Here is a 26,719-nt window from a genome sequence, read left to right on the forward strand (position 1 = left end):
TCACTACCCACAGCTCACTAGAGGTGAGGGTTGTAGATGTAGACGTAGATTGCTACGTCTTCCGGCTACGCCTTCCGGCTCAGCTTGCTCTTCACTACAATGGTCCGTTCCCCCATTACTGCTGACATCACACTGTCCATCTCACTCTCATTTTGCCATCACCAACAAGCAATCCAACACTTACTGGCAGAGTATCATGACTCAGACAAGGTGCTAAACCTCATCCTGCTTTGAACATTTCAAGAAGAAGAAGAAGAAGTAATAATATACAGCAGGTGTCGGAAAATATGTTTTGCATTGGAGCTATTTTTTTATCCATTAGATGGTGGGTGAGAACATAAGATATACTGTTTAAACTGAAAGTTGTGGTGTTTGGTTCAGTTAATAGTGCAAAGCTGTCAACAAGAAGGTTGTGTGTTTCATCCGCACACTGGGAGAACATTTTTTTCCCTCTTCAACAAACTGATTATGAAGCGACTATTTCATGTGCTGCAGTTTGTGTGTTCCGGCGTTTCATCTGCATCCATCACCCTACAGTTATTTTCATTTCCCCTGTATCTCCAAGCAGAGGAAATTTAGTAGAAATTTCAAAGGTGTGTAAAGCAAGCTTTTTAATGTTGTTCAGAATTTTTCAAAGTAAAAGCTCTCAATTCAACTTGAAATAATGCTGCAAAAAACATTCTTGCGCTTTTATTTTGCAGGCAAAACCACTAAAGGGGAAGTGATTGTGTGAGTAACTGTTGCTGTCATGACTGAGATTTATTTCAGCACCGCTATCAGAATTTATTTTTATTTTTTGCCGCTATCAAAGCACCATAATCTGGCTGTGGGTATATTGCTGGTGGGTTAGTTTTGGCCAGGGTCCATAATCACAGAAAGTGTTTTCCTTGTCAATGTTGTAAAATGCCTTTGTATAAACTTCATCTGTTATGTGGTTTATAATGGACTGTGGTGCAGAAACAGTGACAATGTTACACACTCTTGGCTTACATTTTCCATGTTATCTGTCAGTTGCTATGTCACAATAACATATGGTTTTACTGAATAAATAAGTAAATATATTTTCTTAATATATCTATCTAAAGAAACCTCATTTCTTGACTAGCTACTCTCAGACAACGAAATATTGTGTCATGTGTCAGCTGTCGTAGCTATCCTAAATCTTACACACTTAACCTTTAAGTAAGTCTGCTAAAGTAAAGTGCTAAAACAGGAAAATGCCAGTCAACATTATAGCATTCTTATCCAGTAGTTATGGAGAGGACAGATGAGAAAATAAATGTTTGGAGCAGCTTTGTCGTTGTATACCCCATGGTGCAGCAAAGAGCAGATCCCTGTCTGGGGTCACAGCCACCGCTGAGAGCCCACCTGGCAGCACAGATACAGTCATTTCTCCACTAGAGAATAGGTGTGAGTGTGTGTGTGTGTGTGTGTGTGTGTGTGTGTGCTGGAGGGAGAGATAGTGACAGTGAAACAGAGTAAGTTATGTAGTGTCAGTGCTGGAAGAAGGTGAGAGAAAAGGCAAAAGACTGGAGATATTTTGTGTGTGTGTGTGTGTGTGTGCGCGCGTACGTTCATGTGTGTCACTGTGTGTTGAATATTTAAATGTAAGATAAGCTGCAGCGCAGAAACAGCTTCCAATGAAAGTAAAAGGGAGGGTGACAAAGGAGAAACAGTGACATGTCACTTTGCTTTAACGATATCACGGAAGATGTCTGCATCTTGAGAAAATCTTGTTCCTACAATTGGATATTTGTTGTTGAAACAGGATACTGTGACAGGACATGACAGAGTGAAAGACCAGTTTCTACATTTTATTGGGACTATAACAATCCTTTAACGGGTGTTGACATTTTGTGAAATAAGCTTCTTGGCTTTCTTCCTAGATGAGAAGACTGATACCTCTCTCATATCTGTGTGCAAAGCGTGAAGCTAGAGCCAGACGGCCACAGGCGGAGGTAGTGTGGGTGTATGGGGTGGCCGACCCAGGGCCCACTAGCTGAACTACAGAGTTAAGCTCAGCTGATTATAGTGGACACGAACAAACAACAACAGTACATGACGATACATTGTAGTGGGAGTGGGCTCTTATCAAATGAAACAGCCCCTTCACTCATGGTTTCAATGATAAACCACCACAAGACTGACAATCACCAACAAACACACTAGATTCTAAGAAGACACGTTTTAATAAACATAAATCATAAAGTCACATTTGTATTTCAAACAAATGGCAAACTTATTAGCACATTTTAAGAGAAGGGTCCAGCTGCAGCCACAAGACAAACCAGACAAACGTGACGGAAGTTTACGGAAGTTGAACTTCCATATATGGTTCGTCCCACAAGCCACTGCGTAGAAAACGTGATGACATTTATCTCGGTCGTTCGGCCCACACAGAGCCGTTAAAAAAAAAAAAAAGAACCGATAAATAAGTGTCAACGTACCATTTAGTGTACATTATGCGTTAATATTTACTCTATACTATAATTATATAATATTAGTATAGTCTATTAATACTGTAAATATTTATTTATAATAGCGTAATGATAATAATAAAGCAATGTTTCAATTCATACTATTTTTGTATATTTTATTTGTTTCAAAGTGATTTTAAGTTTCACAAACCAAGAATTTTCTGTACATCACGAGCCAGATGTATCTTGATTTAGGTTAAAACTTTACAACATTACTGAGAATTTAATGATAGAATAGCGTTACAAACATTAACACTATCGTTCAGTGGTTGTTGGGACATGTCTGCTGTGTTGGCTGCAGTGGTCTGTGTGACTGGACCTGGGGGAGCTAACCGAAGCTAGTTGGCTAACTATTCCTTACAGCCCCCCGAAGTATATTACTCTTACCCTTCCCATCACAGGGTGTGTGCCTAAAGTTATTGATTGTATGCATTTCAATCAGTTAGCGTTAACCCTACAGTGGTGCACATGGGCCGCTAGCAGATAGGGCTAACCTCCACTGTGTTGCTGTGCAGCCTCTACTGCAGCTTAATATTGACACCCGTCGGCACCATGGTCGGCACTTGTCAACTCCGAAAACGTTTGAACACATTTTCGATTCGCAGTCAATTTTCGTCAGACTGACGATATTCGACATCTACACAGTTTATTTCTCGCCTCAGAACTTCTCAAAAGTGTATTTAAAGTTCTGTTATTGGCCTCTAAAGATTAAAACGGTTAACATTAGGATCTATACTGTACGTGAGCTGAGATTAACGTCATCACATTTTGTGTGCGGTGTCTTCTGGGACAAACCAAAGTTAGAAGTTCAACTTCCATCAACAAATCAGGTCTGCAGGCTGCAGCTGAATATACTTGCATTTTAACAATACTCCCTTAACCCTCATGCATCATGGGAATTCTGAGGGAGGGGCGTAGGCTGCGTGTGCTCAGCGGTTTATTTACGGCGTCAACTTCCACTGTTTCAGCAGCGAAGCGTGCAGCCTGCCCCACGTTAATGACTTGTTTTTAATTGTGCTTCTACTACATTCTTCAAAGCTCTCTGTAGATCGCTTTCGTTTCTTGTCTTTACGGGTGCATCTAGCAACTACCGCAGGGAGCTTTTTACCTGCCAGACTTTGCCGACATGTTTAGATTTTCTTGATTTTGATTTGGTGACTATTGCTTACCTTTTGTGCTTCTACTTTGATTAAGTAGGCTACGTAGTAAAAATGTTTCTTTTTTGTCGGATTTAACTGTTTATTGTTGATGCATACGATCGGAAGTCTGTAATGGTATTTTATTTTGAAAATTGACCGTTTGTCTGCCGTTTCTGTGTCTGACTTCCTGCCCGGTTCATCTGCGCTGTGCTGCTTGACGCTGGGAAGCTTCCTGGACGCACTCAGTCTATGGACGCACTGCAGCGCTTCTGGTGTAAGAAAAAACATTTAGTAGAATGGCTGCTCCTTCAGCAGCAAAGCAGACAGACTGTGGATTTTCGGAGTGATTAAGTTAGCATAGCGTTAAGACTGTAACCACAGGGAAATAGCTAACCTGACTCTTTCACAAGTTAAAATATCTACCTGGATTAAAATAACAGTCAAGTGCAAGTGGATTTAGCTGAGGTAGATTAAAGACATTTCACCTCTAACCCAAGAGGCTTTTTCAGTTCAGTTTAACCCACCTTAACTATGAACTGGATGACTAAGAATCCTAAAAGACAAGATACAACATATTAATTAGTGAGCATTAGAGATGCTGGTAGGTGTTTTTTTTTTTTTTTTTTTTACTTTTGAGATAATTAGGCTAGCTATTACCCTCTGCTTTCAGTCTTTATGCTAAGCTATGCTAATTGTGTCCGAAAAACAATTATGATATACTCTCTGACTGCAGCTGTTTTTTTTATATGCTTATCTTTCTTTTCTCCTCCAGCCTCTTCTGGTGGATCTAAATCAGGAAACACTTAACCACAGTTGTCAGACTCACAGTTGACATCAACGTGGGACAAGTGCAAGAGGACCCGGTTAGGCACCTTGTGGTACCTCCACTGCCACCAGCTTCAGGGCCAAGTCAGGCGTCACAGATGTCACAGGACATTTTAATGGAAAAAAGGTAAATCATTTATAAACAGACATTTCAGGAGCTCTGAGAGCTCCCTCTGTTCTGCTCTCCAAATGTGAATGCCCATTGTGACAGTACAAAACAGTGTCAGTGTCAAAATGGTGAGAAGATAGAAACCAACACCTTGACATTTAATCCCATTTAGCAAACTCCTAATTAAGTGACTAATGTTTCTCATTTAACACAGAAGCAGAAAAATCTATCATACTTTGTACTGTCCCTACCTACATAATGTCTCACACAAATGTCACTGGCTTTCATTAACATTTTTCAAAATTCACAATATTGCATAGGCTGACATAATAAATGTGAAAACAACATTCTCCCTGAATGGAGAAAACAGTCAAGGTTTTTCTAAGCAGTGCCAAGTGTGAAGCTGTCAGTTAAGCTGAGGTTGGTGGGGCATGCTGATTATCTGTGTGACCTGCATTGTTACAGCCATAGCCTGGTACTGTTTTGCAGCCCGTTCTGAGTCTTCACACTTGTTCTCATTCATAATGAATACCAACGGAGCTGCAATATTAATAAGCCTCAGAGCCTTGGGCGCTGGGTTTATTTAAGGATTCAGATTATGAGGACAATGGAGGTGACAGGATCTGTGTGTGTGCATATATATATGTGTAGTTGTGTTTTCATTCACATTTATTTTTTATAATGTAAGCAAAAGGTCACAGGTTTGAGCCCCTGACTGCTAATGCTCTGCTGATTGGCCTTAAACAAGAGACCAAACCTACCTGTTCATTCTCTCATTCTTAATTCACAAACCTTAAGAAGCATTCAAGACCTAGATGGAGAACCATTTTTGACCTATAAAAATGTCTTTTGAAATTTCCTGATCAAAGAATACTGAAAAGTGAAAATGTAACATATGCCACTAAAAACACAACTTTCCATGGTAACATTTTATGTAATTGATATTTCCAGACCAAACAAAGGGAATTTCACAACATGTAAGTGCACAATTTACACATTTTCCTGTCATATGCTGAGTGATGGCAGAGTTGGAGCCACACACAAGACCATTGGTTGTTTTCATGAATGTCACTCAACTTATGACTTGAATGGACTGATCAGAAACATTTTCTGGCTTCCTAGCTTGTAATTTCCCAGCCCCATGTGGTGCATTGCTGATAAATCGTATTAGATAAGGGGCTCTGAGAGCACCAAGACAGTTTAGAGTGTGAAAAAGTGAATTAAATTGAAGTTGATGCAACTGATGTGTGGAAATGAAGCAGCCCTATGACCCAATCTTATTTGAATTAAAGTCCGACTTATCTTCAGAGGGCTCTTGAGAAAAAATAATGCAGGCAAGAGGCGCAGTGTAGACAAACTAATAAAAAAGAGCTTTAACAAATAATGGTCTAGAAAAAGCACACATTATCAGTAGATAGGAGACTTCTTAATAAACATCAAATGCAAATCAAATGGCAGTTAAAATTACAAGCCTTAATTTAAAATGTGGTTTTAAATAATGTTTTTAAGGTTGTCCTGGGTCATTCCTGCTTCCTATGGACAGCAGTGCTGGGCAAGTTAGAAATTGTAAGAAGTTACTAGTTACTTATTAATCCTTAAAAAGTAATAACTTTACTTATTACTGTGTAGTAAAAGTAACTAGTTTCGTTACTCGTTATATTACTATATTACTTTCTTACTTTTTATTACTACTGCTTTTCTGCACATGCATTTATAAGAGCAGTATTCAGTGATGCATCACTGTCAGTAGATGCCAGAGTTTCTTTCTGTAAGTTTGACATTGCTGTGCTGCTTTAGCAGATACTTCAATACATTAGATGTAGAATTGTTTGAGGTTTAAAGCTTTTTGCTGGTCGCACAAAGTTTATGAGTGCCAAGATTTTTTGTATTTTAGCTTGTGACACATAATGGCAATACCAACAACTGCACGCCTCTCTCACTCATTCTCCATTCTTCCTTTAGCTTTTTGGGTAACAGCTGACTTGAACAACATAACATCCGGCTTCTTGACTTGAACTGCCGCTGACCTGCTGCACAGTGTTGCATTCACGTCAAGGACAACAAAACGGTGCACTGTAAACCCGAATAAGTTCAGAATACTCAAAATATTTGTGGAAAATGATTACCTCAAAATTTTTAAGTAGCGGTTATCATAATAATAATATTTTTGAGTACACTTAAGTTAAATACAATACTTGAATTTTTTTAAAACTTTAATTTCTGCATACTAAATTACATTGATTTACTGATGCTTATTAAAATTACATTCCGCTGACTAATTCTTTACTCAATAATTGTAACTGTGTGCAACTTATACCCTGAGGGAAATCTACTCAAAACAATTAATTGTGCTAGACTCAAATACTAATGGAAACTCACTCAACAAAATTACTTCTAGTCAACTTAAAATTTACAAAATGCCCATTTTCAGATAATAGTCCTAAAAAATACGAATACAACACCATTATTACAATTCAAGTTCTCTTTATTAAACAATCAGTTTCAAACTTCAAACATCTCCTGTCATTTCTACATTTCAGAGAAACAAAATATGTTACAGTGAAACTTGTTTTCATCAGACCGGAAAAAAATTATCTTTCTGGTTATGCACATCTTGCATAAAGCTGAATTGACTAAGTAACTGACTGCTTGATCACATAATAAACAGCAGCACTTTTACTTAAATAATATAAAAGGGAGCTCTAAGTGCAGAGTAAGAAAAAAATTACCAATAAATTAAAATGAATAAATAAAATAAATTCAACTTTTAGGGAATCAAAAGCAAATAAAGATAGCTAATAACAGTTTAAAATAAGAAGTCCCACACAATGCAAATTGTTAAGTGAGGTAGACGAGGTAACTGAACAATATAAAAAAAGAACACTGAGCAAAAACCTTTGTTTTGAATATCCCTCGTTGTAAGCTTGCAGTAAACATACTGAGCACTTGCTGAGCTGCAGCAGTGGGATACTTCCTTCCAACAATAAACCTACACAATGACCTAACAACAATATCCATTAATTTTTTTAATTAGACAGCTTAAGACTAATTTAGCTGCAGCTGAACTTAGCCTGCTAAAATACTGTGTCCTCATATGAGGACTTTAGGTTTTGGGCTCCCTGCGCTGTATACTTCATTCTGCTTATCATCTTAGACCTATTGTCCTCATTAGTGGGCAGTTGCCTGTGCCCTCTAGGGTCACTGTTTGCACAGCCTTGTGATGTCTGTTTCTACTTTGTTGCACATACTCATTTTTTGATAAAGTACTTCCTGTTCAAAGACAATGTTTAGGTTTTTATACTTATTATAACAGAATCAAAGCTCAGGTCTTGGGAGTTTAGAGAAACATTTTTGCATGAAAGGAGAAGTGTGGATTTGTCCTTAATTTCTTACAATTGGGCCATGCCTATGAAGGGAATGTTTAATTGAGATGAGGAATGACAGCCAACAATAAATATTTCACTGTACACATCACATTTTAGCATTGAGATAGACTACATTGCTGGAAGAGGCATTGAAGTTAGTTGCCCATAGTGCATTTCATGTTAGTTGTTAGGCTTTGCCCATAGACGATGCCATCATCCATTGGCGAAGGCTGAAAGGCAGTGAAAAACGTGAGGGTTAGTAAGTCTGGTTTGGTAAGATTATGTTATTTAAGTCATTTAATTGACGTGACAAATGACTAACTCAGCGGGAACACTGCGTGTGAGCGCTACCAGGAGCTACTCTCCCTCAGCTGATGTTTTGTTCTGTGGTGCTGCAGTGCGCCCTCAGGTGGCCAAACTATGCAACACTCATGACATGAGGGAAAGATCTGACTCTGTTTCTCTTTTTTTTTTTTTTTTAAACCTGTCCTGCCCAGCAGCCTGGTATAGAGTATAATGACCTGGATACCATTTTGTGCCAGACAGATTTTACTTTAACAAGAGAGTATTAATATACTCCTTTGTCTGTTTTATTATTTATTTAATTATGTATTGATTTGTCACCGGGCCGGACAGGGGGGCAGACACGGGGATGGGGGGGCACAAACAGACAGCACAGAGAAAGGACAACACCTGTAAGAGAAGGGGGAAAGGGGGATGGAAGGTGGGGACAACAGGGAAAAGCTGTGGGAAACACCAATTGCAGAAAGCAACGAAACCTGCAATAGAACAGAGAGGGGGGCTTGGGGAGGAGAAAAACAACAACAACAAACAAACACAAACAAAAACAAACAATAAAAATAATAATAATAGTAAAAGACAACCAGCCGAACAGCAGCAATAAACAGCTGACATAGTAAGAAAACTAAGAGAAAAATGAAAACAAGAAACAGTCACACACACTAAATAAGCAACACAGCACAGCCACGAGAGCTGGAATAATAATTAATTTAAATAAGTAACTGAAAGAAAAGCGTGAAGAATCCCGCGTGCGAGGTCGGGCAAACGAGAGAGAGCAAACGGAACAACACGACAGCGAAAGCCAGCGGAGAGAAACACCAGCAGCAAGTCCCAGCCCGGCAGCAAACGCGCCACACAGGTCACCGTGCACCTGCCAATAAAAGTCCGCCGTCCCCCCAACCGCCGTAAAAAACTAAGGCCGCCGGCGCCAGCCGACATCCCCCATGCCCAGCACGCCCCCCGGCCACCGTGCAACACCAGCCAAACCAGCAACGAAGCAAAATCAACTAGCTCAGCTGCATGCCACCAACAACCCACCCACCCGTCAAGGGCCGAGAACTCCAGGCACAAACCCAGAACAAACCAGAGCACAGCCCTGCCCCGCACCCACACTGCACATCCCGAAAACTAACTATATACCTCAGTATCCAGAGGGGTCCAACAACTGGCCGACAGAGAAATGGGGAAGCACGGATCCGAGGCCAACGAAGCAAAACAGGGACGCAAACAGGTCCCTCCAAGCAACGAGGAAATGCCTCCCCTGGACTCCAATGCACAAACTAAACGCCCAGCAGCCATCCAGAGACCCTGCCCAGGGAAAAAGCATAATGCATCAAGATGCATCAACATTTGCCCCACAATCCCACCGCAGCCCACCAAACCGCAATCGGATCAACCCGCGCAGAGACCCCCACCCCCAGAAGCCAGGACACCCTGCGACCCCCCAAAGTGCAAAGGACCCCAGACCGCATGTCCCGGGGGAAGCTGTACCCCGCCCCAAGGAAGAACAGCAGAAAGCCGTGCCGGGAAGCTCCCTGCCGCCAGGGAGCGATAACGCGGGAGAACCAGGCCAACGGTCCCCCAGCCCAGCCAGAGGCATCCCTCCCTACAGTGCAGGCAGTGACAGCAGCCCCCGAGGCCGATCTCATCCCCGGACAGGGGCCCAGCCCCCCCAGTCAAGCACCCCAAGGAGGAGCACCAAAACCTACCCCGACACCGGCCATGCGCCCCAGAGACTCCCGAATGCCCCCACCGTGAGAGAGCTGGCAGGGGGAAGCAGCGGGAGCCTCACCTCTGCCGAAGAGGGCCCAGGCGAGGAGAGGAGACAACGGGCCCCCAGGCCCAGGGACACACCCCGCCCAGAAATGAGCAAAGGCCACAAGCCCGAGTCCCCAGAACCCTAGGTCAAGGGCGGGCCCCCACGCCAGGGGAGCCCCGACCCCCCCAGTCCACCCCAGATCAGGCAAGGCCGTCACCAACCCCACAGCACCCCCGACGCCCGGGGCTCCAGGGGTAGGACACGAGGCCAATGAGAATCTCCCCCACTCCTTCAACCCCTCTGCCTGCCTCTGTAAATGTATTGTTTTGTGTTGGATGCATGTCATGGATTGTGAAGTGTTGTATGGTGGAGTAAAGATAAGGTGTGTGGTAACTAAGGTGCAACTAAAACTGGAGGGTAGTTGTGACACAGGCACCCCACAACTGTCAGGTAGTGGAGGTAGTGGAGTCAGCGACAACCCTGCCTATCCCCAGGACGGGCCCAGGGGGTCCAGCCCCCCCAGCGCGCAGACCCACCCCAGACCCAGAGGCTCCAAAGACCCCCACACACTCCCGAGGCAGGTCAGTGCAGCCCCAACCCAAAGTCCAACAATCCCCCGTCCTCGCCGGGGCCCCTCCGGCAGCCCCACTGCCACCCCCCCCACCTCACCGCTCCCCACAATCAGGAGCACTCCGAGCACCACCAGGCCATCGGAGCTGGCACAACCCCCCCCCCCTACAAGGGAGCAGGTCCGGAGCAGCAAGGACCCCGCCCAAGGATAGAACGGCCCAACAGCCCAGACCCGAAGGTCGGCCCACACCCAGGAGGCAATGCCACTCAGGCCAGAAGACCCCCACCCCCGCGCCCTTCCCTCCCTAGCAGCGAAGCATCCCACACACAAACCCCCACCGTCCCCAAAGAAAAGAGACAGCAATTACCCCGCGACAGCAGCAACAGCCCCTCAGCCCTAGGGAGTCAGCAGATGCACCTAGCCCCTAGGACTCAACACGACCACAATCCAGAGGGCCGCGACGCGACTGCGAAGCAACCATCGACACACCCCAAAGCACAATTCCTGCACACACAGGATCCCGGCACAACCACCAAGCATCCAGTCCGGGCACTAAAATCCAGAGGAGACACCCCCCAACCAGCTCAAAAAGGACCAGCCCGCACCCCCAACCCACCCCGTCAACCCATTCTTCCCGGTCCCCCACCCCTCCAACAACCAGTCGCCAGACCCCTCTGGCGATGCACAGCATGCACACAGGACAGAGCCGCACACCAGCCCAGTCCAGGCCCGCACCTGATGCCCCCAACCCCCGACAAGCACGCAAGCCAATAACGACCTACAGATGAGCCAACCAACACTACCCTGCTACCAATCTAACTAGCGGCACACAACAGCCAAGTAATGCGCTGCACAGGAGAGATGCCAGCCGGCGCAAACCGCCCCCCCCCCCCGCAGCCAGAGAGACCACAGACCCCACCCACCGCTACACCGTGACCCACACTGCACGTTCATCACCGGACCGAAACCCACCACAAGCACCCCCCCACCAACCTCCACCGCCATGCCCGCCGCCCATTCTGAACATCCTTTGTCCAGTATAGTGTGTTCTATGGAGAGTTTTATACTGTATAAGTTGTAGATTGGGATTTGTAGTCATTCTAAAGGTATTTAAACATATCTGCATCCAAAAGTTTTGGTCTGGACTAATGGATAGATCTGTGTCCCACTTTAAGAATGGGAGAGAGATTGAACTATCTGTTTTTAACAGTAACATGTATACTTTTGATAACAGTTTTGGAGGCGAGAGTTTAAGAAAGTCTGTTATCATTGGAGGTAAATCTAAATCCATTATTTTATCCTTAAATCTAGCCTGAATTATGGATTATTATATTCTGTTTCTCTTTTTAAAAGTCATATCAGCTGTTATAAACGCCGATGCAGATATATCTGCGATTAGCTTATATCGGCCAACAATATGAATGGGTCGGGCTGTAGTTGATATTGACATTTCTGTGAGTACACTGAGTACTTACATTGCAGTCAGTCATCCTCTAGCAGGTTCACTGGAAGGGCATGGAGGGTCGGACGACATCTCATGTGTACATCATGTTGTTCCTAGATTGACAATCAAAAACAATTTTAAAATAATAATATTGATAGCAATAACAATGAATCCATCCAGTTGCAACTACTTAAAGACAAGTCAAATTTAAACAAACCCAGTTCAGTTTCTCTCTTGCCGTATCATACAGCTACAGACACGTAGAGGCTACTCTCTGTCCGCTTTCAACTTTCATTGTCAGCCGTATGTTTTACTGCCCAAAAAACACAGCTTGTGTTTTAAACTTTTTTTTTACCCACGATTCTGTGTTAACTGCAGGTGAGCTGCGTGTGGAGAAGACCTAGAGTACATCTCTCTGTTAGTAGACTATATGGCAACCAATCATGGATAGAGTTGGACTCTTGGATGGATAGAAAAATAAAGTCATGTTCAGCCTATAAAATCTGAGTGAAATTAGGGATTTTCTGTCATAGGCTTGTAAATGGCTTTTAAAGTGATCATGTACTGTAAAACTTACAAAAAAAATGCAAATGACAGTAGATAGATCTATCCTCCTAGTCATCACAAGACAATAACATAATCAAATGTCCCTATTATAGTAGAGAGGTCCCAATCTGTATTGACTGCTATGTGATCAACATTGTCACTATAGCAAAGGTAATCTTGAACTCACCTGGAGGTCATAAATCCTGGGGATCTCTGCAGGGCCTCTGCTCTCTTGGCCTTCTGCCTGTACAGGGCAATCAGTTGTGGTGTGTATCTCACAAGCTCGCAGTAGAATTGGTTGCATAGGTTCAACATCTGTAAAGCGATGGAACTCAGCAAACACCTGCAAACACATAAATGTATATAGATTAATGGTTTTCAACTTGGGCCTTAACAGGAAAACATAAGGCATCAATAACTTGTTTTAAGCAGGATGGTTGGCTATATGGCAAAAAGATACAGTTTTTACCTGAGAAATGGAAATTGACCACAGCAAATTTCTTTAACCTGACTTAAGTTTTTCTGCATCAAAATAAAAAAATGTAATGGCTAAGAATTGATTTAGCAAATCAAATATCTTTTAAACAAGACTAATTGTATAATATTTCATCATCTAGCTTCAACCTGAATCAACATGCCCACACCAACACAGACCCTTGTGTTTTCTATCAACACAGTGCCATTTTTGGTCTTAACAGGGCCGAGACAAAATTTCAGTCAGGTACAAAATAGTTTAAGAACCATAAAATCATTCAACCATCTCATTCGTTTATAAGAGCCTTTAACAGAGCCTACAGTGAAAAATGTTTGCACTTGATGCTGTAATGGATGTACAGTTTCCTTGACCTATGGTCTATGAGACTTGTAAATTGATAAATACACATTCATTATAAAAATCTCACAGTCACAGCTGGACTAATGCACTTTCTAAAACAGTACAACATCCCTCCTATGTATCAAGTCAGGGCTAAAATATCTTCTGTCATGTTACAATGTCCTCCACTGTAAACGTTGTTGGCTCCAGTACTAGCAATGTATTTATTTTTTTTATCCCCAGTATGTCTGATTAGCAAGCCAGCAATTGGCTGTAGACACACAGTATCTAACAACCAGGCAGGTTAATTTCTTTTCTTTATTTTTCATTAATTAATTTAGTTACCGTGAGGGCGGACGAAACCTTTACTTTGCTTCTAACAATAAAGCAGCCTAGGACTGTAAAATCAAATGATGCCTGTATAGTCTTAACTCTTATCTTTCAAATCTATGCAGTATTAAAAAAAACATCAAGTCAACATCCTCAAATAATTCAACAGAAATATGACAATGGAAAACATACCTTAGCAGTAGAGTCACTCAATACTCTGTTTGATCCTGTGAGAGCAAATATAACAAACAATATAAATAATTCCCATTAGTCCAGTCAACAACAACATCATCAAATGCTTTTTTTTTTTTATTGAATATTTTGTAATTTATCTGACTCACCAATATCAGAGCTGCTTAGGCGAGTCAGGTGATTATGGGCAAGATTAAATTCCTTCAGTAGCACTCTATAGTCCTTAATGGGCACACAATATATGAAAACCAACGTTTACAAAATAATGGCCATGTAAACACTTCTCACAAACATGTGATATGGGCATTGTTTATTGTTGTGATAAATGTATTTAGTCTTTTAAGACTTAGTTACCAGTTTATCAGGTACATCTAACAAAATTTAATGCAGTCCAAATGAACATTTCTGCAGTAAATCCTCCCTTCATAAAAATTATGTTTTTGTTGCAACTGCATGATCATTTTGGATCACATGGACCGGTGTTTCTGATATTTTATCCATCTCATTTATATCAGTGAGGCCATACTAAATAAAAGAGATGTTTATAACGCAATACAGTTCACCAGACCACAAACTACATCTGCCAAAATGAACAAATAATAAAATAAACTTTAAATGAAAACTGAACATTCCTCACTAACTTATTACCACAGTGGAAACATTTTCCTTTGATCATTTTTATGAATACATATTACAGCCACTTCAGATGAGGCAACTTGTGTCTGCAGTTGAAGTTCACCGCTGATAAATGAAACATTCAGCCATGCATCAACACTATTTCAGGTAACTTACCGAGATGGCTTTGAGGCTCGAGGAAACTCAGCACTCAGGTTCACTTGAGAGGACAGATCTATTGAAACAGATTACAACAGATATTAGTTAAATATAAACATTAAATGCTTATCATACAAACATAATTGTTAAACATTTCCAACTGATCTGAATGCTGATCTGACCTGGCAACCTCCCAAACTGGAGACGTTTTTACATTTCAGTGAAACTAATGTTAGGCTCTAATGTTACATTGTTCACATCATGAATGTTATGACTTTTTGAGGACCAATACATCTTACTACAAACACTGCGGTCAGACACAGCTAATATGAAGGCAGAGCCTGACTGTCTCCACAGTAACGTTATAGGGCTAAAGTAACAGTAACTAAGTTAACAGCAGGTCCTAACAGTGAAAAGTGAACATTACCTCAATGTGTTAGCCAGCTAACTTCAACTAACTTTAGCCTTTCTGTTAAAATTACTGCACCTGAAAACAGAACTTTTTCACTTACCAGACCAAAGTGCAGGTAACAAGGAGCAGCCCCAGATGAAAAATAATAGGTGCTGACGACTGTCTGGAAGGTTTCAGCCACTGCTGATACAGGACGTTACTTTTTAGCTAACGTTAGCATAACAGTAACGCAGCAAACTGCCTGCACATATGATACTGCCTCCGGTCATTCCCTCTGTACACTCATAAATTATCAGTAAGATAACAACGTTCACTCAAAAACAATGATGCACATATAATTAAAATAGCATTAACCGTTAGGAGAACTTAGTTGTTTATTGTTCGGTTTACTTATTAGCTGTTTTTGAGTGCTTCACCCATAATGCTTATGAATTAGCAGTACTGTTCAGGATTACAGTGTGTTCTAGTAACGCAGTAATGCAGCGTTACTTTGATTGGTAACTGAAATAATATTACTGTTTTGGAAATAGTAATCTGTTACACTACTAGTTACTGGGAATAGTAATAATAGCGCAGGCTAAACTGATGTGGTAAACTGAGTAATGTGTTACTGCCCAGCACTTATGGACAGCAAGATCAAAAAGCAACAATGGGCACAGCAGGTTGGCCAGATTCATTTACCATATCCTACAATGGCTAACTTAAAAGGTGCTATCTAGTCATTATTTTAAAAAGGCTTTCTTTTTACAGTACAGTGCAGGATTAAAGGCTATGGGTTTCTGTGATACATATTTTGTAGTAAACCCATACTACCTGACATTGAGCAGATTTGCAGTTTAATGTAAAGTAATTTGATGCTTCTTAATACTAATCTGATATTGTACAAAGCTCATATATAACATTTTATATGAGTCTTTTATTCAGAATGTGTTAAATTTTATTTATATACTGTATGGAAGCTTATAGCCAGGGATGTACTGGGACTGAAATTAAATTCATCCCTGGACTTTGAGACAGAGAGGCCTTTTATGCGAGCGCCCTTTTGGGGGCGGGCATAAATATTTTTTGCAGTTATTTTAATACGTATTAGAGTTTTTGTTGTATACAGTGAATCAGATTATGCTGAAGACCTTCAAGAAACTTCAGGATGACACTTGCCTCTTCAGTTTGTATAAGCGAGGCAGGTCTGCACTGAACAAGACCAGGTCAGGCAAGCCTGAGTCAGTCAGAGGGCTAAAATAATTAAAGATACTCAAAAACTACAATGCATTCCCATAAAATAGAGCAGTTTGTGCATAAAAATCAAATCCCTCATCTTTATCTCTGAGTAGGCCTCTCCCTGGCTCAGCTTCCCCTGTGCTGGACTGTCTGCTTTTACTGACTGTACAGTTACATATGCATGAGAAGAGTATCTGTAATAAATATGACTTACAATTATAGTATATATATATATATATATATATATATAGTAGCCTACATAAAGACATACAGAGATTCCTCGGTTAATTTGGCACATTTAGCTGCCTCTTATGCCAACATTTATTCTTCTTAATTCTTCTTTTTTACCATCTCTGTTGAGCCTATCGCACCCACCCAGAGCTGACTTCAGCCCCGACAAATGTTTGGAGATTAAACTCGCTCCAAATGGAAAGTAAACTTCTTTGATCAGCCCTGTTCAGCCAATCAGATTTCAGCAAAACGAAGATCGGTCCAAGTTGGAAGGGGCCGCTTGTACACCCCCTTCACATTGAAAGTATTGGTTTGGCCCAGTCATTCACACAGACAGCGTTCGCTGCAGCAGACTGACCGGCCGGCGTGGTCGCGGATCACAAAGTAAAACAGAAACTGAAAAATAAAAATTCCTTACCCCTGGCCAGTTCGGCTTGTAATGGACCTGCCGCTCACGAACGTCACAAATATATGTATATCATCAATTAGCTAACAGTGCTTCTTCTTGATCAGCCAACACAATCTCCAATACTTAACCTTATTCTGTACTACTGTATATTTCTGTGTGCATTGATGGCAACCTCTATAGTGTAATTGAGAATTCAGTCTGTTGGAACCATAGAAGCAATACTTCAAAAAATTACAGAGCCGGACTTGACTCACTTTGATGGAGCAGAACCTTAGTTGCTGCACAGGTCCCAACAGGCAGGAGATGTGATAATTTCACTGTGACTGGTCAGTATTACTAATCCTAAGGTCATGTCCTCTCACAGAGTCCCAGAGACCCTTAACGGCATTGTCAGTTTCTGTTATCAGGATTCAGCATTTGCTATCTATTAGCATTTTATTTCACTTTTCAAGTGAATCACACCTGGCAAATCTCAAGTTAGTGTGTCAGAACTAATAGATGTGACAAACTATCAGATCCATTACTCAGGGAATCCAAAGCTGTGTGCTACGTTTTCTTCGTTCCCTTTACCTTAAATCTTGATTTAATTCAAACTAGCCAAGGTTCACAGCTATGCCAGGAATAAGTATTGGTTCCAGAGATTAGCCTGCAAACAGAGCTGACTTCATAGCCTTTTCATTTAGAGAGCTCCTTTTGTTGGACAGAGGCTTGCAAGGGACTTTACAGAAATGTTACAAACATTTAACCATGGGTATTACAGAAATGCACTCCATGTGTTACTGGTTTACAAAGGAAAAGAAATGCAGGGCAGGGATTTGTTCATCCATTCCAGATTTTATATTTATGACCAATTGGATGTGACAGATATGCAAAGATATGCAAACAGACAAATTAGCAACATATCATTATCTGATGACAATTTATCTAAATGGATTTTACCATGCGTTTTCTCTGGCGTAATGGCAGCCTTCACAAATGCTTTATCAAATTATACTTCATGGCTAGAACACTGCAATACACACACAATCAAAGCTAAATTAATTTGTGTTTCTCACCAAAAAGACCACTTTGGCCCTTACCAAGAGAAACATTGTCACTGTTTGCATGAAGGAATATTCTGTTGTTTTAAAACTTTGACCTTGTTGGCGTAGTTTTGACCTGGATAACGGCAGTTGTTGAGCTTCCAATGCCTTACTTACTACCACTGTTGTACTGTAGTTCTCCACTGGAGAAAGCATTACAACAGAATCCAGTGAGTCCAAGGAAAGACATACAGTATCCCATATAGAGTTGAAACAGTTCAGCCATGAAAAACAGTTATTTGGAGGTCAAAACTAAACCAAGCATTAAGTTACTACTGCTGTTTGTTACAGCTGTTGAAGTGCATCCCCTGGGTTCCGCCTGCCTTTTAACATAGATGTATAACTAACATGATATCCATAACAGCAGCAAGGAGTGTGGATTTTACAAAGCATATAGCCTAGGCCTGTTTCTTAAAGCCACCACCTGCAATAAAAAAATAAAGCAAATAAATCCCGACTTTTAAACAGCGGTTTTACTGTACATGCAGCCTATTTATAAGAGCAGTATTCAGTAGTTACAAAACGTTGCGTTACGCCACTCTGTCCCGACGAGTCCAAGCATCAGTGAAAGTAGCTGCTGGAGTTTATTTCTGTGTGTTTCACGTTGGTGTGCTGCTTCTGCAGATGCGTCAATAAATCAGATGTAGAATTGTTCATGGTTGAAATCTTTTTGCCTTGCAATGGACTGGCGACCTGTCAAGGGTATACCCAGCCTTTCGCCCAATGTCAGCTGGGATTGGCTCCCGCCCCCCCGCAACCCTGTATGCAGGATAAGCGGTTGACGATGGATGGATGGATGAAACCTTTTTGCTGGTCGCACAGAGTTTACAATAGACGACAATGTGCATTGCATCTTTGACTGTGACACAATAATGGCAGTAGCTACTTAAAGCTGTGGAAAGAAAGCCTCTCTGCCTCAGTGGACATGAACAACCGATCCTGCAGAGCTGTTGCACAGTCGTAGATTTACGTCACACTGCGTTACTTGCTTTAGTAACTAGTAATATTACAGTTTTAGAAAAGTAATTAGTTACACTTGTTGTGTGTTGGACAGAGGACTCAAACGCAGCACTCAGATGAAACAGGTTTTATTAAGGGAGAGGATGCCGTGGAATACATGCCCGAGGGGAGAGGGCAGGTGACTCGACAGAGGACGGAGGTGAGTTAACCTGGGGAAAGGCAGATAGACAGACAGGGTTGGTAACTGGGAAAACAGAACAGGGAACAGAGATGTTGCAAGACTAAAGCTTGAGTCAATTAGTGGCACTAGGTCAGGAGCAACGACGATCAAGCGGAGATTGTGTGGAGAACTGGAGTTGATATAGGCTACTGGCAGAGATGGAGCTGATTGCAGGCAGGTGTGTCAGGTAGAGGAGGCGGCTGATGAGGTGCAGGTGTGGGCTGTCACCTGGGCTCAGGAGTGGAGAGAGAGTGGGAGAACACAAGCAAGGGGAGCAGAGGCAGGCAAAATGCAGGGGAAAACAGAATTCAATAAAAAAGGAGAAATAAACAGGACACTCACCGTCAGCCGGGCTGCCACCACAACACTACTTGGGAAAAGTAATATTATTAAAGAAACGCGTTACTGCCCAACACTGATCATAAACAAGCAAAAGGGTGTTAATGGGTTGTTGTTAGAGCTCCTTAAGATGAAGTCCTATTGGACTTGAGCTGTTTCCAGAGGACCTTTTGTGTCTGCAGTCTCCACAATGGTAGTGGTAAGTAGTGTCATGTAATATATGATCCAAAACTTGGACAGTAAGTCTGGCATTGTATGAAATGAAATTTGCCTTTAGAAGCTTGATAATACATGATGACATCAAACAGGTCCTGTGTGCCAAACTGAAATAGCAGTAATCACGTATGATATCCTCTAAAGCTTTGCTCCTGTTACTCAAAACTGTAGACTTGTGACGCTCAAGAAAAAGTTAACATACGCTGGTTTGGAGACTTAAAGGTCACACCATTAATCAAAGACTGGAGATGAGTACCCTCAAGAACATTAAAGATCTTGACTCCAGAGATTGTTCATTTAAGCATCTGAGACATCATGAAAGGTCTATTGTGTTTAATAGAGAGGCTTGGATTATCTTGAAAAGAACAATTTTCCAGTGTTAAAAGGAAACCAATTTAATGTTTACAAATTCATCTGGAGATCTAAAGCAAACTATCGTCTAATTCCCTTGAGCGCCTTCAAAGTGGATCCTTGATCCACCTTCTCTTTCCCAGCAGATCGATGGCGGTTGAAGAGTTCATTATCCAAGACAAATCCATATGCTTCTCTGCCATATCTTCAGTCGTCCTTCTCATCCTTTCTTCGCTCTGCCTTTTAATTGGCCTTCAGTCATCAGTCATCCAGCCGCACTTGTTCTTTCACCCACTCTGTCGTTCCATTCTAATGACGCAAAGGCTAATTTTACACCCACCAGTCGTTCCGTTTAATTACTGACTGTCCAGACTCTTCTGGCTCAATCAATAATAACCGTACTGAGATGGAGAGAAGCTGTGGGGAAAAAATTCCATGGGGCACTTGATTTGGAAGAGTGAAGAAGATTCTATGTGTAACTGGACAAGGAGAGTTAACAGAAGCAATTGGCAGGTTGTTAATTCAACTGGGATGATTTGTGTAATGTCACTGACTTACTGCATCCCCTCACATGACGTCATACAGACAGGTAACTGACAGGTTGACAGGTAACTCGTTCATTTTTTCATTATCATCTTGGATCCATGGGGGAAATCTAATTCTGTTGGCATTAAGTCATGCAGCACGTCACTGCTCCTTATGTGTACTGTCACAAAGAACTGTCTTAAGAAACTATTGATTATGCAAATGAGTAGCCTGGAGAGTCTGAGGCTAGAACTGGACCTCATATCTCATTAATAATGACAGACAAGGAACATGGCGGAAAAGAAGGGTCTTGTGGTAGTATTTTCTGCTAAAATTGCATCACAAAACCCTGTAATTAGTTTGCTCTGCTTTTACCCTGCAGATAAACCAGAATTCTGATCAATGATCATTCAAAATAAGATATATCAAACTGAAAGTGACAGGTGGTAGGCATGATTAAAAACTATACAGTAAAAGGTGGATGGATGGAAGTCTGGTACTAACTGTATGATAAAGCAAGCTGTATCTGCCAGTCCTGGAAGTCACTGCTTATTATATGCTGAGTGAAATTTTGATTGATTTGTCTGGTATTTTAATGCTAAACCTCTTCTCCTCCAGTAATGTCAGCTGTAAACAGAATAGATGAATGACATTTGACACTGGATTCATGAATCAGCGCTTTAGTAGCCATCGTGATTCATTACATTCAAAACAGGTTTACCCAGCAAGCAAGGACATGGTGTTATTTGTGTAATATGATGAGAAAATGAAATAAGCTTTGCTCGACTCTGTGGTAGCCAGAGTAAGTCCAAATAGGCCCAGAACGTTAAATTTTTCACTGTTTCTTTGTATCCTATGGACCTAATGGAAGACGACCTGCAGCTTCATGAATGTGCAGTAGGCAAGTTTACACACACATCAAGTCTGAGTATCTATGAGCGTAAACCGATCGGAGACAACCAATCAGCAGAGTAAGTTGAAGATGCTCGGTTATTGGGGACCAATGAGAGGTGGCGTGCTGGGCGGGGCTGGGAACTGATGGTGGAACTGAGTGGCTGTGGCAGCGCTAATGGTAAGTGAGAGGTAATTAGAGAGAAAAGACTCATGTGCGGCTCTCCATTCGGTGAACAGAGCGGGGAGCCGGCCTCCCCACCGCCTCATTTATCATCATCTGCTTAGCAGGCGGCTCAGAGTCAGGACAAACAGAACGACCCCCTCCATCTTTCTCCTATTCTCAGTCTCTCTCTTGTTCTTTCTTCTGTCATTTTCACCCTTTGCTACATATCCTAGGTATGATTCTTCCGTCTCACTCTCATTATCTGCATCTGATCTACTTTTTTTGTCCAGTCCGTATTATCTTTCATCAATTCTTCTTGAGCTCTGTTTTTAGGGTTACTCTTTGTATTTGCCACCTGTCACAGATGCATTTCCTTCATGTTTTTCTTGCTGTCTGTAACCATAATTTGCTTTTGTTTTCTATTCTATTGTTCTTGCTATATTTACCACTTTACTTTTTCACGTTAGCTTACTATGTTTCATCCTCTTCGTTTCTTTTTGTCCATTTCTATCTATCTATTCAGTATGCTTCACCTTCATTGGTTTGTTGCTTTCCACTCTATTTCTGCATTGCAATTTTCCTCTTCTGTTTTCCATCTTCCCTACCACGACTTACCTGTGACCCTGGATGTTTTTCATTTTTCCTCTTTCTACTCCAATTTGTCTCCTCATTCTCTTCACTGATGTTATTTTTCATTGGCTAGATTCTGATACCCACGTCTTCCCAATTCTGACATTTGTGGCATTGAATTCCTTGCATCTCATTTACCTTAAACAGTAGGACATATCACAATTACCATCATCTTGACCATCACCACCAGCAGAACCAGCTTTGACCAATCATGATAATCTCTTAAAGGATTAGTCAGGATTTTTTGAAGTGGGGTTGAATGAGGTATTTATCCATAGGCAGTGTATTCCCTAATGTGGAGGTCGATACAGCCCTTGTTTACATAAGCAGACAGGAGTACCAGCACTGAAGCTCAGCAATGTACTGCTGTGGAAGGGTGCAGCAGCAAAACATATTTTATTCATCTAAAAAAGGCCCACCTAAAAAAACCAATATCTATTTAAGCGTATGCTATATATAGAATATTTTCACCACTTTACTGTGCTGTCAGACAGCCTTTCTGACAGGGAACTGAAGCAGTTATTTTGCCCCCTTCAAAAATAAGTTTTGCTGCTGCCAACTTCCACAGCAGTACATTTTTTAGCTTCCACGCCAGTAATCCTGCCTGCTTCTCCAAAGTAGGGGCGTGCCGACCGCCAACTAGGTAATACACTGACTGACTATGGATAAGTACCTCATGCAACCCTACTTCAGAAGATCCAAACTAACTCTTTAAAACTGAAAAAACATCAACTGGGGAATGAGATGCAATAAACTTGGACTAAACAAGTTGACGTCTACAACAAATTAGATAAATGAATTGTTTTAGGCTGTTAGCAGTTTGACTGCTGTGGGGTGCATGAATATGCAATTGTGATTATTTCACATCAAACATTTAATGTATATTTTACAGCCTATGATGGATCTATTCCCTCAAATGTGTATGATGGAAGGGATTATCTTTCTCAGGATGAGTCAGCAAGAAGTAGCCAGTCTTCACAGACCAGCTCAACTTCATCAGCATTTGCACCTCTGTCCTGCGTGCAGTTGTCATTAATTAATTACTTCTCTTGTATGACTGCAATAATGAGTCACGACCCTGGCAGGGATACAGACAACAACACAGCCAATATCGATAATTGGCTGCAACAGGTGACAGAGAAAAATGAAGCAAGGCAAGAAGGGAAAAAATACTGAAGTACAAGACATGGACATAACTCTAGGGTGGTGACGTGCAAACAGAACTAATTTGTAGCGGAAAGTAATTTGTATCACTCATGACTGGCGGCAGTTGTTGGAGAAACAGGGAACAGATACACTCAGGTACCCCAATTTATCACTTCACCACTCGCTTCTTGCCTGTGTCACTGGGATATCTCAAAGTGCCCTTGTTTCTATTCTGAGAGTGCAAAGTGAGGCTAAAATTGTGGATTATGTGAACCAAAACTATTTGGAAAAAAACACAATCACATTTCTTAAAAAAAAAAAAAAAAAAAAAAAAATATATACACCACCTGTGATTTCTAAAAAAATACCAATGTGTTCTCTGCAATGATTTTGACGTTTCATCTAGCATCATGACGAAATTAGTTTCTGTAATGGCCCAACACATACTGTACATGTACAGGTCTATCCTTCCTTCCTTTCACCATTAAACTGTCAGCTTTCTATGTAGGATCACTTTAATATTTATTTGACCACATTAGCTTAACAGTATTTAGTGACGTAATGTGTGTAAATCGTAACATTTCAATTACATTACATTGCTTTTATATAGATGTACATCCAGTTCGTAGTCTTATACAAAAAAATATTCTCAGCTTTTACATTTTGAGTAAAAAGCTTTTTCTGGGTTTATCAAATTGATTTTTTTTGTTCAGCACAGTTGTTCCAGTCTGAATGTTGGCTAAAGCTGACCCTCCAGTCATTCTCTCTGATTGCCACGGAAGAGACCTGCACTCAACATTGCTTAAAGCTACAGCTAGGTAAAAACCCATGAAAGGCTACTACTGTGGCTGTCACCTCCCCACATACAGGAGCAGGATGCGGAGATAAAAATACTCAGACACTTAACCCTCACCGTTGACATTTCACATTGTGACAATGTGGACCTATCAGAATAAGATACTGTAATAGTGGCAGTGCACACATTCAGAAGTCCACTAACCCTAAAACCACAGGGTTTTGGGATAGTAATACAAGCTACAATAAAAAGACCATCACTAGATGCAACCGTACAAAATGCTGCACTGATAGCAACTGACCCTGATGCCATGCAGCCATTTCCAGTAGCAGCCATCTAAAACTCCCGTCTGGGCCCTGACAGGGCCCATGCTGATTCTTGGCTGATCCTCGCTAGGTCACTGCTCGACGCTTGGTTGGTATGTGACCACCTTGCTTTATCCATCCACCAGGAGGAGCAGTGATTATTGAAGCTGAACGAAATAACTTGTAGAAGAAGACACACACAATTGAGAATTTATATTATGAGTATATATTTGGTTTGAATTTTTCAAAAATATATACATTTGAGTGGCAAGTTTATATATTTTTTAACTTCATACTGTGCAAACCTCATCCACACTACAGCGTTTTAGTTTTAAAACGGACACCTTTTGCTACTTTTGCACCTCCCGTCCAGTCTAAAACAGCAAAAATGAAGACCTAAAACGGAGAAGTTTGAAAATGCTGCCGTACCCATTTTTCGTTTTAAATCTGGATAACGCAGACGCTCACGTTTGCCTCTTTGATCTCTGGGTCTTAGAAGTCATGCAAAGCAGAAACACAATGCTACTGACAGAGTTTTTGATTTAGTATTTTTATTAAAATATCTTTTAACATGCAAATAACACTTACAGCCTACAATTGTAAGTTACTGTGCATGTCGCCGTTTACTTTGTAATGACTCCCAGTCTGTTTTCCGCCGCCACAGCCACTTTTAACTCCCATGTTACATTCCGTAACAGTACCAGCTTGTTCTTGGTCCATGCAAAAAAAAAAAATCTGGTGTGATTCTTCCTCTGCATTACTTTATTCTTTCGCCAAATCTTCTGTAACTACGGAACAGACCATCTGCTTCATGTTTACACCGGCACGCGCATGCCCAGTGTACATGAACGGCCACTAGATGTGCGTTTTCAGATCAACTCTGATACGCAGCTAAAACTCTGATGTGGACGGAGATCATATTTGTTTTAAAAACTCTGTTTTTAAACTAAAATGGAGTTGGAGAAAGAAACATGACTCTGCAGTATACCCTGGACCATGACACATTGGTTTATGTGTGATGTGTCTTTATAAAGGAAGTGCAAACTGAGGTGAAACTCAGGTAAAACCTTGCAATTGAAACAATGGTGGGGATGTTTACTGCTGAATTGAGACACGCCTTGTCAGGCAACTGGATTCCAGCCAGCTGGCAGAGACACTCCGGCTGGGAGAGGCAATTCTACGTGGCTGGGACTATAGCTAATGTGTTTCAGTATGTAGCTACTTGCATAGCAATATGTCAATGTATCACTGATTGAAAGCAATATTTTCATTATTTGTAGTTTGAAAGCAGGACCACATTTTCAGTGGACTTTATACTTACATCTTTTCAGCTGAATACACAACATGTGCACTTGAGTGTTCCAGAGGTGGTGTTACTGACACTACAGTTTTGCATACAGCTAATGATTTGCTTGCTTGTCTTTTGATTTCTAGAGGGCTTTCTTCCTGGGGGTTCCTGGTGGTCTTTTATGTCACTATTAAATATATAGATATTTGTAAAACACAATAAATTCAAAGATTAAACTGTGATTCCCAACCTTTTTGGTTTGTGATCCCTTATAAAAGAAAATTGTCTGGTTGGGGCCCCTCATCACATAACAGATATTTATGAGGTGTTAGCTGTTTCACCAAAGCAACAATTCCCTTCTAAAGCAAAGATTTTCATGTGACCCTTTGGAGGGGCACAACCCATAGGTTGGAAACCACTGGACTTAATTATCCAACTATATATGAATATCAGTACTTATACTTATCCAAAGGATCTGAATACTTGTTCCACTGAGTACTTTTTGCAGAGTGCTTCACAGAGTACAGAATTATGGAAATACTAGCAATAAACAAAACTTCATAAATTAGAGGCAATACAAATGAGCACTAAAAGCAATAGTATACTGAACCAGTTTGTGAGCTGGTGGAAGCAACCCTGCTTGATATCATGTCACCACCTATTTGCTGTTCTGAACGCAAAGTTGATAAGGCTTTGACAAGAACCACAAAGAGTAAATTCATGAAATTGCTGCATGTCAAACTCTATTTGTCTGAGAGGACGTCTCTTGCACACACTTATCAGCTGCCCTATCATAGCCTAATAGCTACTGTAAATTTGCTCATATCAGATGGCAGGCATTCATTTGGAAAATGACTGTCTTAATCTATATTTCATCAACTGGACTGAA

The sequence above is a fragment of the Micropterus salmoides genome, unplaced genomic scaffold (assembly GCF_014851395.1).
Source record: "Micropterus salmoides isolate LMB-PRFRI ecotype aquatic unplaced genomic scaffold, ASM1485139v1 Ms_hic_scaffold_13, whole genome shotgun sequence".
Classification (NCBI taxonomy): domain Eukaryota; kingdom Metazoa; phylum Chordata; class Actinopteri; order Centrarchiformes; family Centrarchidae; genus Micropterus; species Micropterus salmoides.